Source organism: Coturnix japonica, chromosome 3, assembly GCF_054131305.1.
Source record: "Coturnix japonica strain WE chromosome 3, WE-NBRP24, whole genome shotgun sequence".
Lineage (NCBI taxonomy): Eukaryota > Metazoa > Chordata > Aves > Galliformes > Phasianidae > Coturnix > Coturnix japonica.
Genome location: NC_140665.1, coordinates 57,120,907 through 57,144,740, shown reverse-complemented (window position 1 = coordinate 57,144,740; position 23,834 = coordinate 57,120,907).

Genomic DNA, 23,834 nt, shown 5'->3' with positions numbered 1-23,834 from the left:
TGAGTTCTTCGTTATCTGACTTTATTTCTGTATCTACAGATAAAAGTTTTCTGAACTCTTCTAACAGGCCTGTCCCAGTTTTGGACAAAACAATTGTTTTTTCCATGTTTTTTGAGGTTTTTTCCCCTATAAATCATTTTGCAAGCCTAAACTACAGCAAGATGGATCAGTACTGCTCCCAGGTGAGATAGGATGAGGCTATGATCCTGTTGTGGGACCACCTCTTTGGTACAGGTCTGTGCCCAGGGCACATCCACTCTCCTCACTCACCAGCAGAAAAGACAAGACATGACTCAGACACACAGCCTTGCTCCCTCCTGCCCTATGTCCTGAGGGAAGGAAAACAAATGTGCATGCTCAGAGGTAGCTCCAGTGTTATCCAACAGATCCCAGGACTGAAGAAATAGGACAGTGAAGGGAGGAAGATGACTTTGTAGTCAGGCTTCTCTCTCTTCAACAGTAATGTAAAAGAAACCACAAAAGCCGCCCCACCATAATATGCAAAAAGGCTCTGCAAGCTCACATAATTTAAGCTTCGTGTGAGCAGCATTTTCCAAGCAATTAATACTCATCTTCCCAGGAGTGTCTTACACTACTGGCATGTGAGGTTAACACAGCTGTTTCAGAATCTTAACTGAGGGACTGTGAAACAACAAAGCTGATGCGACAAAATGTAGACTAACCACAGTATGGCCCAGGACAGAAGAGAGGAAGGGATTTATAAACCTTGTATTTAAGGAGTGTTGTGTCCTTTTGAAATATCTCAAAGACAGCCTTGTGCAGGCTTCACAATTAGCGTGGAAAAGAGAGGATTGAGAAAAAAAAAAAAAAAAAAAAAAGAAAAGAAACGACGGAAATGGAAGTAGAACATGAAGAGCATTTTAAGAGGTTGGAGGCAAAACCCCCACCACACAGAGTGGGCAAAAAAAGAATCTAAAAATAGGCAGCATGAGACAGGGCTCTCCAAAGAGAGTGGGAAGGACACTGTGTTCTGGAAACTGGTGCAACCAACCGCAGGCAAATGTGCCAAGGCTCTTGTACATTTTGTTGGCAGCCGCTCAAGGCTGGCACGTAATTCATACCAGGAAAGGTGTCACCAAGTAGGCAGTGCCCTTGGCAGGGACATGCATTGCCAGTACAAGAATCTGAGGGGCCAGAGGCAAGCAGCTCATCAGTTAGTGATAGAAAATGAGAAAATGGAGACCTTCCTGGACTCTCCTTTACTGTCTGATGAACTGAAGGACTCAGAGTTTTATGAACTGATATAACTCCATCAAAAATATTTTCTTCTCCCTACCCAGTCAGTTTATAGCCATTTGTTCTAGTGCTTATATTGGCATTTTGTTTCTTTCTAAATTAGATTTAGTTAGCTTATCTTCTCCCCCCATATGTTTATAGAGAGTAATCATATCCCCTCCCCCCCCCTTCCCCACACGCTAAACTAAAGTGCCAAACTGCTATTTTCCATTGTAAACTACATCTATGGTTTCTTGAACACTCTCTTTTCCCACCTCTGCACTACTCTGGTCCAAACTAGTTTTGGAGTGGGGAAAAAAGTTCAAATACAAGCTCACCAGCACCTGGCATAACAGTACCTCTCTACTCTAAGATGCCAGACCTGATAAAATATTTGAGGGTGAATAAGTCTTTTTCATTTCCAAATCACACTAGATTTTCTAAGTTCTTATTACCTTTTACAGAGTCCCAGTTTATAACAGATGTTTCAATCACCTCCTAAATGCAATGTTGTACTATTATACCATAGAAACATAGAATGTCTTGAGTTGGAAGGGACCTCAAAGATCATCTAGTTCTCATACCTCGGCCACAAGCAGGGCTGCCACTCACTGCATCAGATACCAGATCAGGCTGTCCAGGGCCGCATCCAACCTGGCCTTGAACACCTCTGGGCATGTGGAATCCATAACATCTCCGGGCAAAACTATTTCATTGAACCCCTTTTCTTTTGCAAATATTTTGAAAGTCAGCAACTCAATGTGATGGTCTGATCTTCATCTCTATTCTTTTTGTTTACCAGTGATGGTTTTCTACATCTGATTTCTTTTTTCTATGCTAAGTTCATGAAACAAACACACTTGGTGTCAGCAGCATCAAGACAGTCTCAAGGAAGCCTTCCAGCCTGGAGGCTTCCTTTCAGCATAGCATATTGTCCATCCCCTATTATGTGTAGCTGATGGATCTCATATTACCCCCTTTCTCCAACCTGACTATTTCTCAAGAGGCACAGTATTGAATATTTCACTAGACACTAAGAATATTGGGCATACTGCACTTCCTTTGACAAGAAGATCACTTATTCTTCTCAAAGAGATTTCATGTCTGGATTGCTTATGTAACAAAGGCAATGTTTTGTCTTCTTTTCTATTCACCTTCATTACCTTAATTATTTTGTATCTATCTCAGCCCTGAGCTCTGCTAAAAGACCTTAGTGCCTGAAATACACTTTCCTGGCTGGTGTGACAAATGGAGATTGCCCAATGCTTCAACTGGAGTGCATGAAGGGGGCACAAGAAACATATGTTCACATGTTCCCCACTGTCTCTTTTAACCTAAGAAGCAGCAGACATGTTCGAAGCAAACAAAAGGAGATACTCTTCAATTAAGCTGCAGACAACCTCTAGGCTTTCTTTTCCTGAGATGTTATTGTGTGATTGAAGTCAGAAACAGACTGGGGACTTGAAAGAGGAAGCAAGTGAAGACTATGACCTTCTCCACCCTTAACTTTGGTTGTGGAAACTTCTGGGCCACAACTTGCTGTAGGCTTGGAAACCAGTCCTGAGTGGAAAGTATAGTGAGATGGTCTTTTGGACCAGCACAGTTAATTGAGGCTTACATATTTATATTTTTACCATATCTTGTTTGAGCAACACATCCAAGTCTTAATTCCATCTCACACATGACAACATGCTTACTACTGTCATTTACTTTCCTGCTTTTTACCTCAGAGGCAGCACTTGATGATTTTTGTCATCATCACTAATGAAAGCTGAGGCAAAAGGATTGCTTATCTTTAACACAATACATGGATTATATTTAAACCCTGTAAAACCATTATGACATGGAAGGTACACTTATACTTTTTCTCTTCCTTGACATAACTTACTTTACCTGCTGTTATTTGTTGTAATCTCTTTTTTGTTTGTTTGTTTGTTTGTTTAGTTAGGGATTTGACTTTGGAAATTCTCACTTCCCCCTCCCCACTCACCTCCCTTTTTTTTTTCCTTAATATCTAGTATGGTTTATTTATCGATTAATCTTTTCTCTGTTCCTTTTAGTCTGCAAGTTTGGTTCATAAGTTCTCGTTAGGCATAATTACTCATTAGACTATGACTGGAACCATTTTTGCAAGTTCCTCCTTGTCAAGGATGAAATATCAAGGTAGATTTTGAGCCTTTGATTTGAGAAATTCCATCCCTCTACTGCCTCGCAATTCTTGATGATTTCTAAGTAACAGAAGTGAGGCCAAGAACTCAGAGGTGAACGGAAAGTAGATGTTGTTATTTGAAGCCCCTTGCAAGAGTCTAAGATACTTACCTTCAACAATTACAGCCATCTAGTGGGCAAATACAAGAATCAGTCACTAGTCAGTAAAAATGTGGTTTTTTTACTTGAAGTTCACTTTCTGATAACTGGATATTTCATGTTCAAACTAAGCAATATGTAAAACAAAATTCACAGGGTTTTTTTGTTTGTTTGTTCGTTTTTAATCTTAGGCTTTTAGTGCAGCGCATCTGCCAAAGACCTTAGGAATGAGCACACCTTGCTACCACTGAATATCATATCACATGTAATCAATTGGGTATACAGATCTTTTTCTCTACACATCAGTGATGGAACCAGAAACTGTTGCCATAGTAGTATTTACCTCTTTTAGCATCAACTGTGGTGGTACCCAGGCAATCTGTAGCTGCAAAATGCTTTGCTAAAGCATTGCTGTTTTTCTGATATATTACAACTTGTACATGATAGAAAAGAGTGTTCTTCCGCAAGAGTGACCTTCAGGTTTTTTTTTAATGGCCATGTTACTATAGAGCATACAACATCCAGAATGCCCTTGTGTCAAAAAGCACACTCTCGGCAACATCACTATGACAACTTGCTTCTTTGCCTGTCAAAGCCATCTTTTAAAATGCTGCTATTTAAGTGCCAGGCATGACTTTTCCATTTTGTCAGCTAGGGATTCACCACAGTTTTGTTGCTGTACTGCTGAAAAATGTTTCTTACTATGCTGAAGGAATGACTTGTTGGAAGCACTGTCATTTCAGTTTTAAGTAATACCACAGAACTTAGTTGAACTTTAGTGGTTACTACAAAGATAAAAGACATATGCCCATAAAATAATTTGCCAAAAATTGAATCCTAAGAAGCTAACTGAGATACTAAGCAGGTACGATGCAATAGCCTACCTGTTTGTATGGGTTTGTAGCCATATTTGTGTGTACTCTTACAGGTACATTTGTATACATGCCTGTAGCCAACAACATAGCAAATCCAGACTGTTCTTCCATTCATAATTTTTTTTTTTTTTTTTTGAGCTCCATACTTCATCTATTTGTTTTTCTTGTAATAAATTCACTGTAATGCTTTACTGAAGTATATGCTTTTTGTGTCATACCTATTTCACCTGACATTATTTCTGTCACCAGACCAGCTCCCTGATACCTTTCATCAGTAGGTACTGGAAATAAAACAGTCACTTCTACTTGGATCTTTGAGCAAAGACAGACTAACGCATATATCCACAAAAAGGGAGCCAATGTTTGCTTGTGTACACAGCCTGGGGCAGCGATTTTCAGTACTGAAACCCAATGGTATAAAAGAGATAGGAAAACAGATGTGCTGTGAAGTTCCCAGCATCAGCAAAGCATCGTTGTCAACATATCCTGGTGGTCAGCCCACTCCAGAGGGACTGACATCAAACTGGTTTGTATTTATTTGACATTCCAGAATAGCAGCAATAATACCAAGTTACACAGGTCTATACTGGACACCAGTGCCTGGCGGTCATTTGTCATCTACAACCTTACTGCACACACACTGAGTCCCTGCAATATTTTCACGTTGCCTTTTGGCAGGATTAGTGTACTGGACGTCCCCTGAGAAAGCCATAGGAAATACATACTGGTCTTGTGGTTAATTTAACAAAGCTCTTGATGTCATTATTATTTAGTGGAAATGCAGTCAAACACTTACCGGGCAGCCAAAATTTAAATAAAATCCCATGTTCTTAAGTGGTCATTTTGAATGTTTGACATAAAATGCACATCTCTGTTTAAGACACATGGCATACACGGATGAACTTACACACCACTGTGGGTTTTAACATGCTGAAACAATTTGCAACCCTGCTTTAAAGTTGCTGCTTTCCAAAACCAGTGGTGATAAGTGAAGTGAGATCTGGAACAAATTAATATATTTCCCAATAACCTGCAGGTTTCTTTGGGACTGCTTGTAGAACTTGAAGTGTGGTCAGAATTTCTCGTAACAATAACAAAACGTAAAGGAAGAAAAACCCCTATGGATATTGATAAGGTGCAAAGTCAGGCACTTAAAATTTAGGAAATGTAAAAATAAGGCACCACGCATAATGTTAATTTGAGATCTTTGTACATATATCTTATGATACAAACCTGATATTCAAACAGGTTTTTTTTCTACAGAGCTCTCCTACCAGGCAGTCTTATCAGTCTGTGTTCCAAGTTACATGCAGATATCTGTCAGCAAATGCCATGGTACAGACAGCTTCTCTGCAGGCCCCAGAGTATGGCTGACCAGAGGGCAATGAGCTCTGCTTCCCCAGACACAAGGATACCTTGTCGTGCCTGTGTTACTCTCCATGTGGCTGTTATGTGTTGGCCCTTTTTATTACAGCAATTCAAAATAGAGTGAAAAGACTTTACAATTTGCACTCATTTTATTCTGCTTCGTTTTTTCTTCTTTCCAGAAGAACAACAATGACCAGCTCTGCCATTCTGTTCGTCTCGTTGTGTGCTTGGGCACTACAATGGTGTGCATTAACAGCTGTAATATTTTTTATAGGAGGTAACTGGAAGTTCAGAGACACTGGGTGACCTCTCCAGGCAGGAAGAAACAAAAGCCTTTATTTCCAGCTTCCTCTTCCAACGGCAAAGCTTCTCTCCCATCCTCCCTATGGTTTACCAAAAATTGCTCCTCCTGTTTAAAATGTTTACTCCAAAATACCACAATTGTGTCTCGGATTCCTGCAAAGCTCAGAGTAGTGATTCAACAGACCCTAAAATCTGCAAGCAGAGTTTCACCTCCACGCTGCTTTCATGGCCAGGAAGACACACTGCCCTATTCACCTAGGGAGTAAACACTAAGGAAGAAAAAAGCACAAACTTTTAAAAATATCCCAGATCAAAAATTTCACAGTATTTCTTTCTAAGTCAGACAAGGAGTCTCTCGCATATAATACAGTCCCTTATGACTCAAATTTTCCTCAGCTTCCACATTCCTGAGTGTTCATCTGACTTAAAACTTTTTCACACAAAGGCAGCTCACAGATTCTCAGCAGTGTAAGGAAAACTCAGTTCTGGAAATGGTGGCAGAATGGGTTCAGGATGGGGAGGACGACAAATGGGTGGCTTTGGTAGACAGGCTCTCCCATCTTCAGGAATGGCTCACCTAGGCCATGTCTGTGAGACAGGCAATTCCATGGAGCACTTCTGAGCACTGGAATTTGGCTGGCTGCTATTTTTGTACCATTGATTTGGTGTTTTACAGCCTTCTCAAGGTGGTTTTGAGTACTGGCCTGTCCAAAACCTTGGTGTTGGAACTCCTCCACAGACTGCCTCAGCTGCTAGCACTGTGACATGGCACACAGAAGGATGTGGATGTGGCTTGAGTGCCAATCCAGTCTCCCTTATAAAGCCCATTACTGGTTAATGCTTTAAGTAATAATTTCAGTGCCAGACCTGGGCAAGCTCAGTGGCGTTGCTGCAGATGAGAAATGCCCACTGCCATCTGCTGAGCACCTGCCTCAAGCCTTAGCCCTGTTTTCAGGAAGTCCTTCATGGACATGTGAGCACATGGCATTACAGCCTGGAGGGACTCACAGTGTGGCTCCAAACTCAGGAATAATGACAATGGGAATAAGTGTGCATGATCTGAATGTCACAGTGTTTTCCCGCCCCCTCAGAGGCCTTTTAATCAGCCTGGCTATGAACAAGGTGGTCAAGATGATGATGTGTTCATATGCACCCAGTAAATCTGGACAGATGGAAGGGTCTATCCACTGAGAACTGACTATCTGCTTCAGAGAGTGCCGGTTACTTGCAAGCAAGTTGTCTGCTGCCTTTTTTCCTTTCTCCATTCTGTGTTCTGTGAAGCATTCAGACTAAAAATGTGTTAAGAGCTCTGGGCTGGCTTAGCCAGCTCTTTCAGTGGATCTGCAAACTGCATTGTCTCAGCACGACTCAACTTTCCATCACAGTTTAGGATGAAATGAGTAAACACTCCATGAAAATGGCAAACTCAACCAATTTTATTTGTGGTGGATGTGACTTGCCTCAGTGCTGTCCATCATGCCTCATCACATGGGAAAGCAGAAAGAAACCTACATTCAGAGGATGACAGACAGTTTCTTCCTTGACACTGCGGGAGAATGTGATGTTCCCTAGGGGCATAACAAGCAAAGCCAGCCCATTTCTTTTGTCAGATGTGTCAGTGCTACTGCCACTGCACCAGGAAACTCAGGTTTGCAGGATCATCAGAAATCACTCAGTGAATCATCAGATTCCTATAGATCTACAGCTGCTTCTGAACAAAAGTGCTCTTCATGCAGTGTACATGGGGAACTTCTCTTTGAGCGGCTTAGGCTGGACTCCCAGTCCTTTGCTTGTGTGTCATGGAGTTTTCATGACGTTTAAGTTTTGCACAACAGTAATACAAGCAAATATGTATCATTTTGAGCTGAACAAACATATAACTGTGACTGCTCTATTTCAACCAGGGATTTAATCTTCTGGCTGTTAAAGGCTTGCTTGCTTGCTGAATAAAAGCCAAAGGGAAGAGACTGAAAAATGTTTAAGCACACATAGAAGGGCTTAGGTTGAAGGAGATCATAATGATCATTTAGCACAAACCCCGCTGCCATGCGCAGTGCCCCTCTAGATCAGACTGCCCAGGGCTCCATTCAACTTGGCCTTGGCCACTTCCAGAAATGGGGCATCCAACACCTCTCTGGGAAACCTGTGCCAGTGCCTCACCACCTTCTGAGTAAAAAAATTCTTCTTGACATTTAATCTGAATCTCTCCTCTTTTAGTTTAAAACCATTTCCCCTTTTATCAGTGTTAAATGTTTTATCAATGTAAAATCAATGTTTACATGACCATGTAAAAAGGTGGTCCCCCTCCTGCTTTTGATCTCCCTTCAAGTACTGGAAGGCCACAGTGAGGTCTTCCTGGAGCCTTCCCTTCTCCTATCCGAATAAGCCCAGCTCCTTCAACCTTTCTTCATAGGAGAGGGTTTCCAGCCCTCTGATCATCTTTGTCCTTCTCCTCTGGACCTGCTCCAACAACTCCCTATCTTTCCTGTACTGAGGGGTCACAGACTTGGACACACTACCCCGAATGGGGCCTCACAAGGGCAGTGTAGAGGAGAACAATCACCTCCCTCGTCCTGCTGGCCACCCTCTTTTCATGCAGTCCAGGATACTATTGCCATTCTAGGCTGCAAGAACACACTGCTGGCTCATGTCCAGCTTTTCATCCATCAGAGCTCAAAAAGAGCTGCTCTCAATGAGTTATTTTCCCAGTCTGTACTCATACCTAGGATTGCATCCACCCAAGTGCAACACCTTGCACTTGGCCTTGCCATCATTCCTTTTTCATATATCAGAGGGGGTACATTCTCTTTTGCCTGTCTCTTCTGCCCTGTGTATTTAAAAAATCCTTGTAGTTTTTCATGTCCCTTGTCAGGTTCAGTTCCACGTGTATCTTGGCCTTCCTGTCTCCATCCCTGCACATACAGATAATATCCCTAGCTTCCCAGACCATCTCTCCCTGCTTCCACTGCTTATACTTCTCCACTTTTTTCCTTCAGCCTGACCAGGAGATCCTTGCACAATCATGCTGGTTTCCTGCTTTGTCTGTCTGATTGCTTATTCTGTGGGGTGGAGAGCTCTTGTGCTCTCAGAAAGGCATCCTTTCAGTTTCCCAGGGTGTTTCATCAAACAATTCACTAAACAGCCTGAAGCTTGCTCTCCTGAAGTTCAGGGTCCTCACTCCATCCTTTGCCAAGCCTGTGTTCTTCAAGATCATGAACTAGCAGGTCCAGCAGCGCTTCACTTCTGGTGGGTCTGTCCAATACCTGAACCAGAAAGTTGTTGTCAATGGACTCCAGGAGGCTCCTGGACTGCTTACAGCTCATCATGTTGTTTTCCCAGCAGATACCTGAGTGGCTGAAATAGCACAGTGGAATGAGAGCCTGTGAGTGTGGTATCTCTGCACATAATGACTGCATATAGCAATCAAACAAATTTTAGAATTATTTTCCCTTTAATTCTGATACCTTAACTTTTCTTAACTGGTATTACTTTCCCAATATAATTTCAGTGCAACCTTTATATTTACATAGGAAGGAAAGAGAGCTAAGTAGTGGTTTCCATGACAAACATTATAGGTATCCATTTAATTGAGGACCTTTTTTTAATGACTGGAGTCAGGTCCAATCACAGAGTTTCGCAAACAGACACTGAGTTCTTTATTTGCATCTTTAGGAAGCTTTGAGCTGTTTATTTCATCTTATATTAATTAAATGAGAATCAATCATTTATATATAATTCAAATAGTACACAGAGCACAGAGTGGTCTTGTAAACATAGCGAAACACTACAACATCTGTTATTATTAATCCTCTTTACTTTCTGCCAAGTTTATCCACGGTCCTTTTGTCAAAGGAAATCCCTCCTTGCTGGTACAGGAATCAGATGATCAGAGCCTGGCTCACCAGGGAAGAGGAGACACAACGATTCTGATGCATATCAGCATCATTCTCCATACTCTTCTCACTGAGAACTGAAGGTATTTTTGCCTCCAAATACGACTTAAAAGACTCAGAGCCGTAAGTACCTCCTTTTAATGAAAGTGTTATGATCTCCTGGACAACCTTAATTTTGGTAGATTTAACAGGGTGCAATGAAGATTCACTGTTCCCTTTCAGTGACTTATAAAGAGCAGCACCATATTTTCCATTACACATGTTGTTAGTCCAACATGCTGCATTTAGACCAGTGGTAGTAGTGTTCAAGTGCACCCACAGTAGGTGCATTTCAGGCAAGAAAAATATTTTTTTGAATAGTGAAAAACACTGAAAACTGGCTAACATTAATTGTGTAAAATAACGAGGGGGAGATGAGATTGGTATATTATTTGAATGCCAATACACAGAAAGCTGGACTAAAGCTTGCTTTGCTAATGTCTGGCAAAATGAATGTCAATGTTTGAGTCACGTGCTTCTGAAGACTAACAAATATTTTCTGTGACATTGATACAGACCAGAAAAAAAACTTCACCCCTGAAATCTCTAGGAAAATACATTCAACATAAAAAATGATTTCCCTCAATCTAAATCGGTTCAGACTTATCCCAGAGGGAGCTGCTCATCCTTTCTGCTTATTTCCACCCCATTTCTTTTATGCCATCTCTTTCTAATACAACTGGGGAAACTGATCAAACACATTCTATACATACCACCCAGCCCACAGTCTCAGCATCCCAGCTGTATTCCTAACCTCACAAATTCACAGTGAAACCATCTCCAGGGTTTCAAAAGCATAACAGCTTTCATGAAGGGGGGCAATGGGAGCTTTCTTAATTAACCCAGCTCCTTTGTGCATTTCTAGGCATGTCTCCCTCTTTGTTCACCTTCAGGAGATTAATGCCAGCATAGAAAAAGATTTCTCCTCCATAAAGTAAAATCAGAGTATGCATTCTTATGGGTCTTCATTTTTTTCCTAGCAAAGTTTTGTCACTTGGAAAAGTAGCTGAGGACAAGCATGTAAGTGGAAAAAGGTGAATTTTAAACTGGTTTGCTGAATACTAGGAGGAAAATGTGGAAGTCCAGCCAGTTAGGTGAGCATTTCATCACCAGGAAGTCCTTCACTTGTCACCCTTACAAACCTGGCCAAGAAATTCAACCACAAACTCAACATTAATGTAACTCAAACCTTTCTGGAGGTACAGCAATATGAAATTCAATTTCGATAGTTTTGGTCTTCCAGTTTTTCCCCTTGAGACATAACTAACTGACCCGACAGCCATTTTCTAGGAGAGAGTGGATGCAAGGAAGGCAGCAGGTCTGTGAATTTTTTCATCAGTTCTTTAAAGTGAAGGTCTGTACAGAGCAGAAAGTTGTGGATAAAGTCATGGTAGGATGAATTCCAACTTCACTGTGTTCTGATTTCATTACCAAAGGTGAACAGTTTTCTACAAGGAAATAACATGATTGTACATTACATTCAACCTGGGCTCAGAAATTCTGAGGCAACAAATCACCTAAGGGTTCGCCTGATTTACAGCAACAAGTTTTTCTAAGGAGATCCCATGTGGATCAAGTTAGAGAAAAACAGAAATGTCTCAACCATTTCTTTCTGGCTACTAACAATTAGGTTTGAAAACTGAGAATCACTGTTAAAATGTGTGTGCTTTCCAAACTGAAGTAGTATGTGGCTGGATAAGATGCAACAGTCAACTTAAATTTGTAGCTTTTGAGGTTTTGGTTGACTGCAATATTTCTATTACTGGAGAGCTGAAACTAAAAGGCTACACTCTGGGTTTTGTTTAGCTCTTTAATGTTGTTCAGTACCACAGTGACTAAAAAGAAAGAGGAAAACATAAAAGAAACAGAATTTTGAAGATCTGCAAAGTGGAAGTATTTGTAAAGGTAAGGCAGCTGTGTGCCGCAACCTCTCTGTTCCCTTATCATTATGAAGAGGCTGTCTGCCTTAGTAAGTAAGCTCAGAAAGGGAAGATACTAAGAAATGGCCAAAAGGAATATCTGCAGTCAAATTTTGACACCAAATCTTTTCTGTTTCCCCTGGTCCCTCCTGTTCATTGCAACTTAGTGTATTCTCAAGCCTTATCTCTTTAGGAACTGTTTTGTTTAACAAACATGATAGATATCATGTTCGTCGTAGAAAGAAAATCAATTGACTACTTTGGCTAGTTATTCATCTTTATTTCTTTCCAGTGTAATGTCTAACATGTTGGTGCTATTTAACAAAAACTGAATTCATTAGCACAGTAGTCAATGTGATACGAATACTGTTCAATAACTAACTCCTTGTTCTGTTTCCCAGGCTTGAAGTGATCAAATTAAACCTCAGACATGTTTCTTCTTGCCGCTTTACTGTTCAGCTGTTGTTTGTTTGTTCTAATGATTTTCTATAGATAATCTGGCAAAAAGAAATGCTTCTGCAACTGTCTTATTGGAAAGCCCTTTTACATGTTCTTATTAGAGAACTTATATTATTTGAAGAGACCATGGCAGTCCCATCTACTAAAGAGTAATGCTCAAAGAAAACAATGGAAAACACAATTGGAAAACACAGTTCTATAGGCACGATGTGGAAACTTCTCTTTTTTTTATCTGAATAGGATTTGGGCTATAAGATACTGGAGGATAATTTTATGACTTCTTGATGTAGACTCAGCAGCCTGCCTAAGCACATCAGACTGTGCTTAACAGCTCAGCTACATCTGTGCTAGCAGACAAAGGCTCTCCTCCTGCTTCTGACGTAGTCACTGAGAATTTTACCATGAATTCAGATTACTGTAATTCAGATGTGAAATAAATGTGATGTATATTTTCCATTATACAATTACTGGATTTGGTTCTGGTCAATTACAGCAGCATGCCCAGGGCTATCAACAGAGTCATGATTAATGTCAATAAGCAACACTTCCTGGCAACTGCTGGCTGCCTGTGAAAAAAAACAGCAACAAAAATGTGGTGGTATCATCAATTTGCTGTTTGCAGCCACATGTAGACTAAGAATGCACAATTGCATGGAGAGCTGAAGCTGAGTATTATCCTAAAAATAATGGAAGAGGAAACACGTGGCAAAGAGCATTCCAGACCAGCCATGAACATGGCCATGCTTTAAGTTGTAGCGTCTGCCGGTAGCATTGTGCACATCACCTATAGAAGACCATCCAGCAGCACTCTGCAAGCATCTCACAAGACAGTGAGTAAGACACAAGCATTGCAGCACAGCAGGAAAGAGTTTAAAATGAAACAGGTATAACTGATTTCACGTGTGAGAAATTGATTTGGCACAGTGTGATACTACTACAGAACAGTACAAGTGCCAGGAGTTTAAAGTGCAATGAGCAATGTGAGTACAAGCCCTACTGAAGGAAGAATGAGAACAGCTTGCAAGCAGCCAGCTGGGCCTGCCATAGAAAGAGAACTGCAAAAGAGGGAAAGTCCTCCCAGCACACCCACAATGACTCTCAGTGTTCTAGTGAGACACATTCTGGTTTTCCCTTCTAGCTGGGCCTTCCTAATCAAACAAAGGGTTGCATCTCCCAAGCAAAGATGCTTCCTTGTACCTTAGTGAGACTATTCTGGCTCCTTCTCCTCAGGTTTTGATACCACCCTAGAGACTGAGATGAACACATCCTTGCACCATAGGGAGTAACGATGGATATCTCCCATCCTTCATTGTTTTGAAGCAGGAAATGACTGCAGAAAAGACTCTTCACAAAGTGCCCGGGCTGATGACATGGGACTGGTGGGATCCCTTCTGGTCAGAATGTAACCCTCAGTGGAACAATCAGCAATTTGGACAACTGAAAATTATTTTATTAAATAGCAGTTGTTAATCAGTAGGAGGTCTTTTTCCACAGCCATTCTTTAAAGCCCAAACATTTCCATGCTTCCTGTAATACTTGTGCTTAGTCACACACTGACAAATACAAGGAAAAAAAACTCAGATCTGTGTGACAGATTTTTGGAACTGCCAAAATAATCTCCCTGAATTTTGCAGCCACTCAACAGCAGGAGTCCAGGAGGAGAGCATTGAAAACAACTTGTATTTATTCACTGGAGCTTTTACTCCATTTTCCCCCAAGAAAAGAATACCTATCTTATTCTGCTAAAGATGCTTTATCAAACAGATTGTAAAGCATGCTGCAGTTTATGAGTAGCCACTTTCTGCCACCAGGACTTTAAGACTGACAGAGAAAGGAAGATGTTTTGCAATTCAGCCAAAATTTAACATGCTTCAGGTACGGGGACCAAAGGCCCTGTTGGAGGACATCCTTTCAGGAGCACCCTGCTGTTTTGTAACCCACACACTGGTATGAACAGGAAGTCTCCAGCTGAGTCTGGCTTCCCCTGCTGTAATACATCACATGAACAGACACTAGGTCAGAATGCCCAAGAATCTAAATATGTGAGAAGTATTAAGTATTGTAAGTAAAAATATCAGAATCATTCTCTAAATACTTGGAGAAGGCTGCATTCACTGGGCATAAGGCTGCATGCCATTAATGCAAAAATCTTTCCACCTCCACATCAGGATGTCAGGGGCTGGCAGCAGGTCTTTTTCAGGGTACTGGACATGAAAAGATTATTAAGATAAGAAACTGCAGATCCACTCTTTTTTTACTTTCTTATTGTCATCCCAAAAGATCATGAAGCCAACAGAATCAGTTCATATCCATCACATTTTTTGAGTCACGGAATAAGCAAGCAGTGTATTTCTAGGTGGATTTTGAAAGAAAGATAAATCTGGCTATTTTTTCAAAGGTATGGCTTAGCACAGGGCTGGGATTAGATGTCAACAGTTGTCAATAGCAGCCCTGTGGTCTGCTCCACTGGTGGCACAGGCTTGAGAACCTGAGTTTGCTGCCTGACCTTACTTGACCAGCTGCTGCTGGTGGGATCCTCCTATTTTTTTCAGCGTGAGCAGAAAGCACAGATCCTCTCTATCTCTCTTCCTCAGGTTTACCCTCTCCTTCTCCTCTTTCTCTCCCCAGGACAACTCCAGTCCCTCCACTCTTCACTTCAGACCAAGCTTAGCCCATCCCATGCCCATCTGAACAATACAAATAACATCTTCAATCAGATAAAGCATTTCTGCAGCTCAAAGGAGTACTGTGAATAAAAAACACACTGAAACCCATGAAGTGCTTAAAGAATTAATTATTTATGCCCTTGGGGTCATTTTGCTGTGATGGAGCAATAACTACTATCGGGAAATGAGTACCCATGCTCATTCCCTTCAAAGCATACTCTGAGGTGGCCTTTGTAAATGAAATGAAAAATAAAGTGATCCAACAAATATGGATTGAGGATTGAGTCTTAATAACATTTTCCCTCACAATAAAGATGGCATTTATTATAGAAACTATTCTTAAATTTCCTTGGCCAGGTCTACACTGTGGTGGGGTAAAGCCACAGGGAGAAGTCTCCTGGAGGAGCAAACGGGAGCAATGGAGTGTACATGATGGGTACAGCTGAGCACCACCAAGCAACTCCCTGACCTCAGCAGGGTGAGTAAGTAGACCTAGCATCTTTCACACAGCAGATAATTTTTTTTTTACTTTGCACCTTTGTCCTGAGGCTCCCAACAGAGCAACAATTCTTTTTTTCCAGGCTCTCCAGCTGCTGTAGAACTTCCCCCCAAGTCCCCTCCTGCCTTATCAATACAAGAAAGGAAGGAAATATAAAGAGCTCACAGTGACAGGCTCAGCTGTTTTTCTCCTTGACCAAAAAATGTGGGAAATCTGTGGTGGCAAGAGAGAGAGGTGATACACATCAGAGCAGTGGGGGCCATGTCTTGGCGAGCCTCCTGCCTCTCTCTTGCCTAGCACAGACACAACTGATCACAAAACATGAATGTGATCAACAGAAGTGGCTGGGCAGCCCTCTGGCTTCATTATGTCTTCTAGCAGCTCCTCTCCACACAGGCTAAACAGTGATACAGGGTAGGTCACATTGGAGTTGATACAAAGCTTCTATAAAGCACAGTTCCTGCCTGTCTGTGCCACGTGCCATGCCCACAGGGCTACTGCATGTGCACAGAGCAACCATTGAGCTCTCACAATGCACAAAATCCATGCACTGAATTATCCATCTTTGCCTCCAGCCATATCCATTCTGCTTTTTGCTAAGTCAAGTAATATCTACCATGCTGGCTGTAAGTGGCCCTTGGGAAAAAGGAAACCAGGGGGTAGACTGGCTGTTCCCGATCTAGGCTCACCCTGTGCCAGTACAGCATATTTTCTAGAGTGTTTTTTACAATTCAGTTTAAGTGACTCAACTGAGGGGTTTTGTATAACTTCTGACCACAGACTAACAGTTCTCACAGGAGGTAATATTTCCTAGTGTTTGGCATGAGCTTCCCTCCTTTTCATCTTAGCACTTGTGCTCCTTCAGCAATCCTCATCCACTTTTTTTCCTTTCTTCGTGCTTGCAGCCTACAACTTTGTATGTGGTTACTGGATTCCCTCAGCTTCCACCAAGTCCTTCACCACGCAGCACAATGCATCACATTCATTACTGTTATGCAAGTACCTAGACAGACAGGCATTATCTAGCTGTTTTAATCTTTCCCATAAACCAGTCCTTAAAGTCCAACAGTGGTTTGAGTTCTTTTATGTGAATTCCCTCCAGTTTGTCAACATCAATTTGCAATACTCTGATCTTTGAATAACTAGATCATCACAGTGCTGACAAGGTATGACTATTTTCTCTTTGGTAAGTAACCAACTACTTATTAGCTGCATTTTACTAACTGTCCTTATTTCCACCTCTGTTTTTTCACAGTTCCATCATGCTCCTAGTAGCATACTTTATGTGGTAAACAGCACCAAACAAAATCAGATTCTTTAGGCCATAAGCAGCAAAGGTAATCATCATAAATATTTAATACAGTAAACTGATACATGAAACAGCTAAAGCCCTTTCAAAAGCATCCTCCCCCTACACAAGTCTCCTGGCAAACTGAGTGCAAGTGGCAGCAAAGCCATCAAATCAAAACCTTATCTTACATTTCTAACAACATGAAATATTCTCCTGTTCTGCTCTATGCTCTCTCCTCACAGAACGAATAGATGTTTGATTAGGTACAGATTTAAACACAAAAAGATTTTCCAAGCCTCAGTTCCAAGTTCCAAGCAATTATCCATTTGTTGGGTGTAACTCTCAGCGGGGTCGCCCAACTGGGGAGTAGAACAGAAGAGGCCCTTCACAAAGGAAAAAATATTCCGAGTGTTTCACCTCACAAGGAGTTCTTGAAAAATGTGCTTCCCCCCAGGAGACCTGGAGTTATTTGTCCCATTCAAGGGCTGAGTGTTTTCCTCTCACTGGCAAACTGGCAAAGCAGTTGCCTGCTCATGCAGCTGAGTGAGAGGAGCTGCCCTGAGCTGACGCCTCTTTTTCACAGGAGCGCCATAGGGTTCCTCTGTTGCCACCTGATAGTTCTGTCTACCACATACTGAACCCTGGCTTTTGACCTCAGATAGACTGAGCAAGATGTAGTCACCTTTTCTGCTCACTAGTGGTGCTGGCAGCAAAATAACTGTACATCAGGGCAAAAAAGACTACAGTAGTACACTACGGTCTGCCTCCAAAGCAGCCTTTCTAAGAGAGACTGCAATTGTTAGAGTTGGTGTTCTTCCAATGACTCTGCAATATTGCCTCCAAGGATCTCACCTAGGGAGAATAGGAGCTAATGTTGGGCCCTGAGGTCTCAGATAATCAAGATTAAATGTCATTTTCTTAACACTAAAACAAAACCCAGAACAAGAAGCTAACAAACTAGCTCTGACTAGATGACACCAAGTGGTCATTGCAAAATTTACATTTATTATAACTGGATCACTTTGCAAAAGTTTCACCCTTTGAAGTGCAGTTTTGCAGCTTTGCCATTTGAATAATTTTCTTCTTTTTTTCTTTTTTTCTTTTTTTCTTTTTTTTTAATGCAGGAGCTACTAAGTCTGAGTATTTTGAGTCTAGAAAGTGTGCTCACACTCTTAAAAAATACAAGCAAAATATTCCAACATAAATTGACATTATATTCTAAAGCTGTCCTATTGCATATAAACAAGATGCAGATTTTAAACACTGTATTAATTAATGGCTAATGAAATGACTAATAACAAGGTTATACAAGTGTACTTATAAAGAACTCAGTGAAAAGAATCCTATTAGTAAAACATCATAGGGCTTTGAATGAGACATTACATGAACTAGTCAGGCACTGAACTATGAAATAGCATCAAATCCATTTTACCATTTTTTGAGAACAAGTGTTTGTCACTCCTTATGCTCTTAGGCTTAAAGTATCTCTTACAGAATACACTTGAACATATCTTTATTGGACAATATACTTACTGATGTAGGAAAAGAGCTATCAGAAGCGTGTTCTCTGCTACAATTTTGTGTACAGTGTAGAGTTATATACACAAATTTCAAAATGGATTTTTAAAAGTTAGTCATCTCCTGGAATATCTTCTGTTAGGATGTTTTCTTTTCTCCTTTAGATGACTCTGTGAAATACTTCTCTGGTCATTTTGCCAGTAACCATGAAAACCCAGCAAAACATCAGAAGTCCAGCCAACCTCGTACTGCAAAACTGGCTACACTACAAATTAACTCAGCAGGTTCTTCCAGTGATTTTGAAGGGCTTAAATCCTCCCTCAGCTACAGATTCTGAATCTGTATAGGCACACATGTGAAAGCAAACGCTCTTCATGCCCACTGGGAAGGGAAAACCATGAAGCAGGTAATAAAATAGTATGCGGGCACAAACCATGAAGCAGGTAATAAAATAGTATGCGGGCACATCCCCTTTGTTCTACAACTGCTCACAGAAGTGAAATTCCACTTTCTTTCTACAGAGTTATCACATCAAAATATCTCCCATTTTGAATCTGATCCCTGTTTAAAAAAATAAAAATCACACTTTAAATTAAAAAAAAAAAAGTGATTTTAAGGAGAAATGGAGAGCAATATGAAGCACATAGTGAAAGGCAATCTGCACTGTCTTTCATCTTGATGTAGTAGAGACTGCAGGTCTCTGTGGTAGTCCTGAAGTATCTGCGCAGGCCTGCCCCAAGGTACATTTGATCAACTGAGTTACATCAGCCACTTCATAGGTTTTCTGCATGAGCAATACATCATGGTCATCTGTTTGCCAGAATATGCTCCCACTTTCCATGTTTCACTTCATGCCTTGGTTAGCATTTTACCAGACGAACCAGTCTGTATTGTTTCCACATTTAATCTGCTTTCTGAACTTTTAAGGTTCCCTTCTGTCATGCTCATGTCCTCATTGCTATTGCAGACCTTCTAAATTTTAAATAATCTTACATGTTCTGTTCAGCATCTCCACAGTAGTCTGTAGAGACCGTTTAAGATCAATACAGAAGAAATCAATGGCCCAACTGGCTCTGTCATTTTTTCTTTTGATTGTAACACACTGCTTGTATTTCCTCATTGTATCTGGTCTGTTAGCTGTTTTTCTCTTCTGAGATCATTTTAGCTAGTAGAGAGATTCCTGGAGAACGCCTATTTGGAAGAGTGATGCTGAAAATCAAAGTGTTGTGGTTTAACCTGGCAGGTGGCTCAGCACCACCATGAGCCATTTGCTCACTCCCACTCTTCCCAGTTATATGGGGGAGGGAATCACTAACAAAGAAGTAGAACTCATGGATGAGTTCTACAAAGAAGTAGAACTCATGGATTCTATTCATGAATAGAACTATTTACTAAGATAGAGAAAAGGATAAAGAAAATGTGAGTGTGTATAGGTGTATATATATATGTACATGTATGTATGAATGTATATAACAAGTGATGCACAAGCAATTGATCACCACCCTTGCCCAACCAGCCCTCCAAGCAGCAGTGGAGGCCAGAGATTAACTCCTCCCCCTTCATAACTCCTTCTACTCGATGTCATATGGTACAGAATATCCCTTTAGCCAGTTTAAGTCAGCTGTCCTAATTTAAGTCAGTTGCCCTAATGACAGACATCAGGGCTGCAGCTGGTGCTTGGAATTCCCCTATCAGGAGCAAAACATCCCCACTAATTGTGTCAACCCAAGTCACCTCCTGAGGTGGATGCCTGATCAAGTCCAAGTACTGCTACTCTGAAAGGTCACTTTGAAATAAAACCACTTGTGAAGTACCTCAGTGTGGGGGTCTCAGCCACAAGGAGATCTAAGGATGAGGTGAATTTTTTGGGAGCTTACGGATATGGGCATATCTAGTAAATACACAGGTTTGCAGTGCTTGCAGTTAGGCCCCCCAAAAAATATGAAGACATTACAGGAGGTGCACTAGCAGGAAGAGAGGGAGGGCAGACACATCTGGCTTTAGTGAACCAGAGGGAGAAGGAAGGACAGAGGGAGAAGGGAGGAGAGACTGTAGAAAGGCTAAAGGCAGGGATGAGGGAAGGGGAGGGCTGGGAAAGGCCAGGCTGCCCAGGGAGGTTGTGGATGCCCCGTCCTTGGAGGTGTTCAAGACCAGGTTGGATGGGACCCTGGGCAACCTGATCTAGTAAATGTGTATGTTTGGTGGCCCTGCTAGGCAGGGGGGTTGGAATTACATGATCCTTGAGGTCCCTTCCAACCCGGGTCATTCTGTGATTCTGTGATCATTCTGTGATTCTGTGAAAGGCCAAGGAAGGAAGACGGTGTTTTGGGAGGGAATGAGGGAGCCAGCAGTGATGTGGTCAGAGCTGTTAACCAGACAGGTGAGATGAACAGCCCAGTGGCAGAGACAGGAGTGTGTGGATGGAAAGCCAGAGGGAAGCCTCCACAAAGTCTTGTCTATCTAGCAGGAGAGTCAAAGTATTCAGTGCTCTGGTAGGAAGACCTGTTAGCCACACTTGGATGCAGTCTTCCTGACTATGCAAACAAGAAGGCAGAGAAGACACCTGTATCAACTCTGGAAGAACTGATGCTGTCAGCCACCTCCAAGGAAGCAGGTGAGACAAAAACTTTAGGGAGGGGGAAGAAAAGACCGACTAACTGTGTAAAGACCGAAGACCAGAGAGGTAATGGGGGAAGTGTGAGAGCCTACCAAAACGAGATGTAAAAGACCTCTGCATGGCTGGGGAGAAGTTATTGCTTGAAAGCAAGTTGTGTGAGCTGCTGTCCTCAGGATGTCCTCAGGCCTGACCCAGAGGTGGGTGCAGAAAGAGAAAAGAGAGTGAAGTTGGAGTGTGCCCCTCCAAGAGTAGCAAAAAACTAAGGGACAATCAAAAGATGGAAAAAAGGCTGAGGAGCATGGCCTGCAGTCAGGGAAGCCAGATTTCCACAGAGGAGCAATGGTTTGGAAGAAGGAAAAATAAATAAATAAATAAATAAATAAATAGGGGGAAAAAAAACCTCAAGCTTCAAAAAGGAAGCTAAAAATCTTCAGTAAAAGTGCATTCCATGGTGACAAACTAAGCAACAGAGGAAACGTGGAATAGAGTGTCTACGACACCCCCAGCACCAGGCCTCAGCAGCGTAGTGGCAGCAAGAGTGCTGACAGGCAGCAGGGCTCTGAGGGACCCCGAGCCCCACAGCTGGAGTGACCCAGGTCCCAGCACAGAACCTCAGCCTCTGTCAAAGGTGAGCACCAGCAGCCCTGTGAGCACCAAAAGAAGTGTGTTCTCTGGCAGGAATTTCACGTCCCTTGGTTAACATCTGCCAAAGAAATAAAACACATGAAGAAACAACTCACCAAGCAAAAGAAAGCAGTTAGCGTTTTGGAAAGCCTACAGTCTACACAGAATTTTTCATCTCTTGCACCACAAAGAGCAGTTTTAAAGTCACCAACAATTAGCCTGACGTGTCCTCAGAACCCTGGTGAGAGCACGCTTTCCTCCCAAAGAGAAAGCCTTATCTCTTTTCCTCTAATATAAAGGACACATTTATTTTCAATCCTGCATAAACAGAAAAGGTACACTGAATAAAATCTGTCAGAAAAGATGTTAAACTAAACTGCTGCCAAAGCAATATAAGATTTTAAAGGAGAGAAACATGTTTGCCACCATAAAGCACAAATACCTTGACAGCATCCTTTTATTTTAGAATTGTGAAGAAAACTGGAATTAGGCCCAGCTCTCCCAGAGAGCTCTTCAGTTTCTTTATTCAAGCAAAAGCCATATTCAGTCAACACAAGATTTCCCAGTTAAGCTCAGCAGAATGAGATGTAATGTAACTATAGGATCAGAGAAAGTCCTGCTTTGGAGCAAGCAGTTCTAATACACAATGCTGAGGACAACCAAAACAACAGCAGTTTCTTTCTGCCTGAAAAAGACTGATGGACAAAACTTTCCGCTGTTTAAGATGGCTGTTCTCTCCATGGACACACATTCATGCCAGCATTTGTAACTTTGAGTTCATGGAAAAACAAGTTACTTTTTCGTCTTAAGATCCTTAACCAGATTCTGTGGTGGTGGAAGTCTCTGGCTCTACACTGTATTTATGCTGCCTTACTTTGGGAACACACTTTACCAAGGATTTATTTTGCCCCTGCATTTTTTATGGCATAGATAGATAGAAAATATTTTCAGTAATAATTTTCTCAGATGTCATAGTTTCTTCTAGTGTCAAGCAGGAGTGGAGCGTGTCCCTTTATTTACCCAGCTTAACAGGGATCTGTATTTTTACAGTCACTTCCAGGTGCCAACAATGACTACTGAGGAAGTGAAATAAAATACCACATATCTTGCCAGAATATCTAGTGTTGCTTATTTTTGTCATACGTATATAGTCTATATACAGGGGCATTTTTAGAGCATTAGGTGATGTGCTTTATTATTAACAGCTAGATTTGAACCTTGAAGATGATTCATACTTTTCTCTCATATAGAAAAACTCAGCTAAAGCCGCTACTGTTTCCTTAGCACTTCCCGAGAACTGGTTTCTTCCTAACTCTCTGGAAAACATCTTGGTTTTTATTTTAAAAGAACAACCAACAGCAAAATTCAATAATGACAATTCTCCAGTTTTTTTGGCAACCAAAAGGCACAAAAGAAGTCCCACTTGGAGTGAAACCACTCAAGAAAGAAAGGAAAACGTTGAAGCAGACAGTAGGATGGGTGGGAGGGATGGGAAGAAATAAAAGAATCCCTCTAGTCCAAAACCCACCAAGCTTTGATTTAAAAGAATAACAACCCTTCAGTGTTCCCATTTTTGACAGAAGATGTGCTGATGTGTTCATCCGGCCTTTCAGTAGTTACGTACCACAAGTTAGTCAAATCATGCTACATCGCTGCAAAGATTTAAATGGCAGTGACTTCCAATCGGAAAGTTATGCTAGTGTGTTCATTTTCACAATAAGTCTTTCCACTATAAAAAGATAGTTTTGTACCTGCTACAGCTTCATCCATTTTAGCAGAGCCCTCTCGGTAACAGATTAAAGCTCACAATTCATGAAGTGCAGAAAACAGTGAGACAAGGTTCCGCGCATTTTTGTTAAGTAATTAAGTGACCTGATTTCCATTAATAAAGAAAGTGCCCTAGTTCCCATTAACACCACTGAAGCCGTTCATTAAGATGATGAAAGTTAGACAGTTCTTAAGTCTTGGCCCACAGGCTTTGAAGAAAACACGGAACCAAAGCCAAGGAGATGTTTGGTCAGAGTTCAAGACGCACAGCAGAGCCTTAATTCCCCACTGCTATCTGTCTTGTGTGGCCATGTACAGCTGCGTACAGAGCCTGTAAAACACCGCCAGGCAAGAATTCTGCACATGTGTAGAAAATCAAGTCCTGGCTTTTGAGGAACGTACACACCGAGTGGAAGGCAAAATGCTGCAGTTACCAGGAATATCCAACACAGC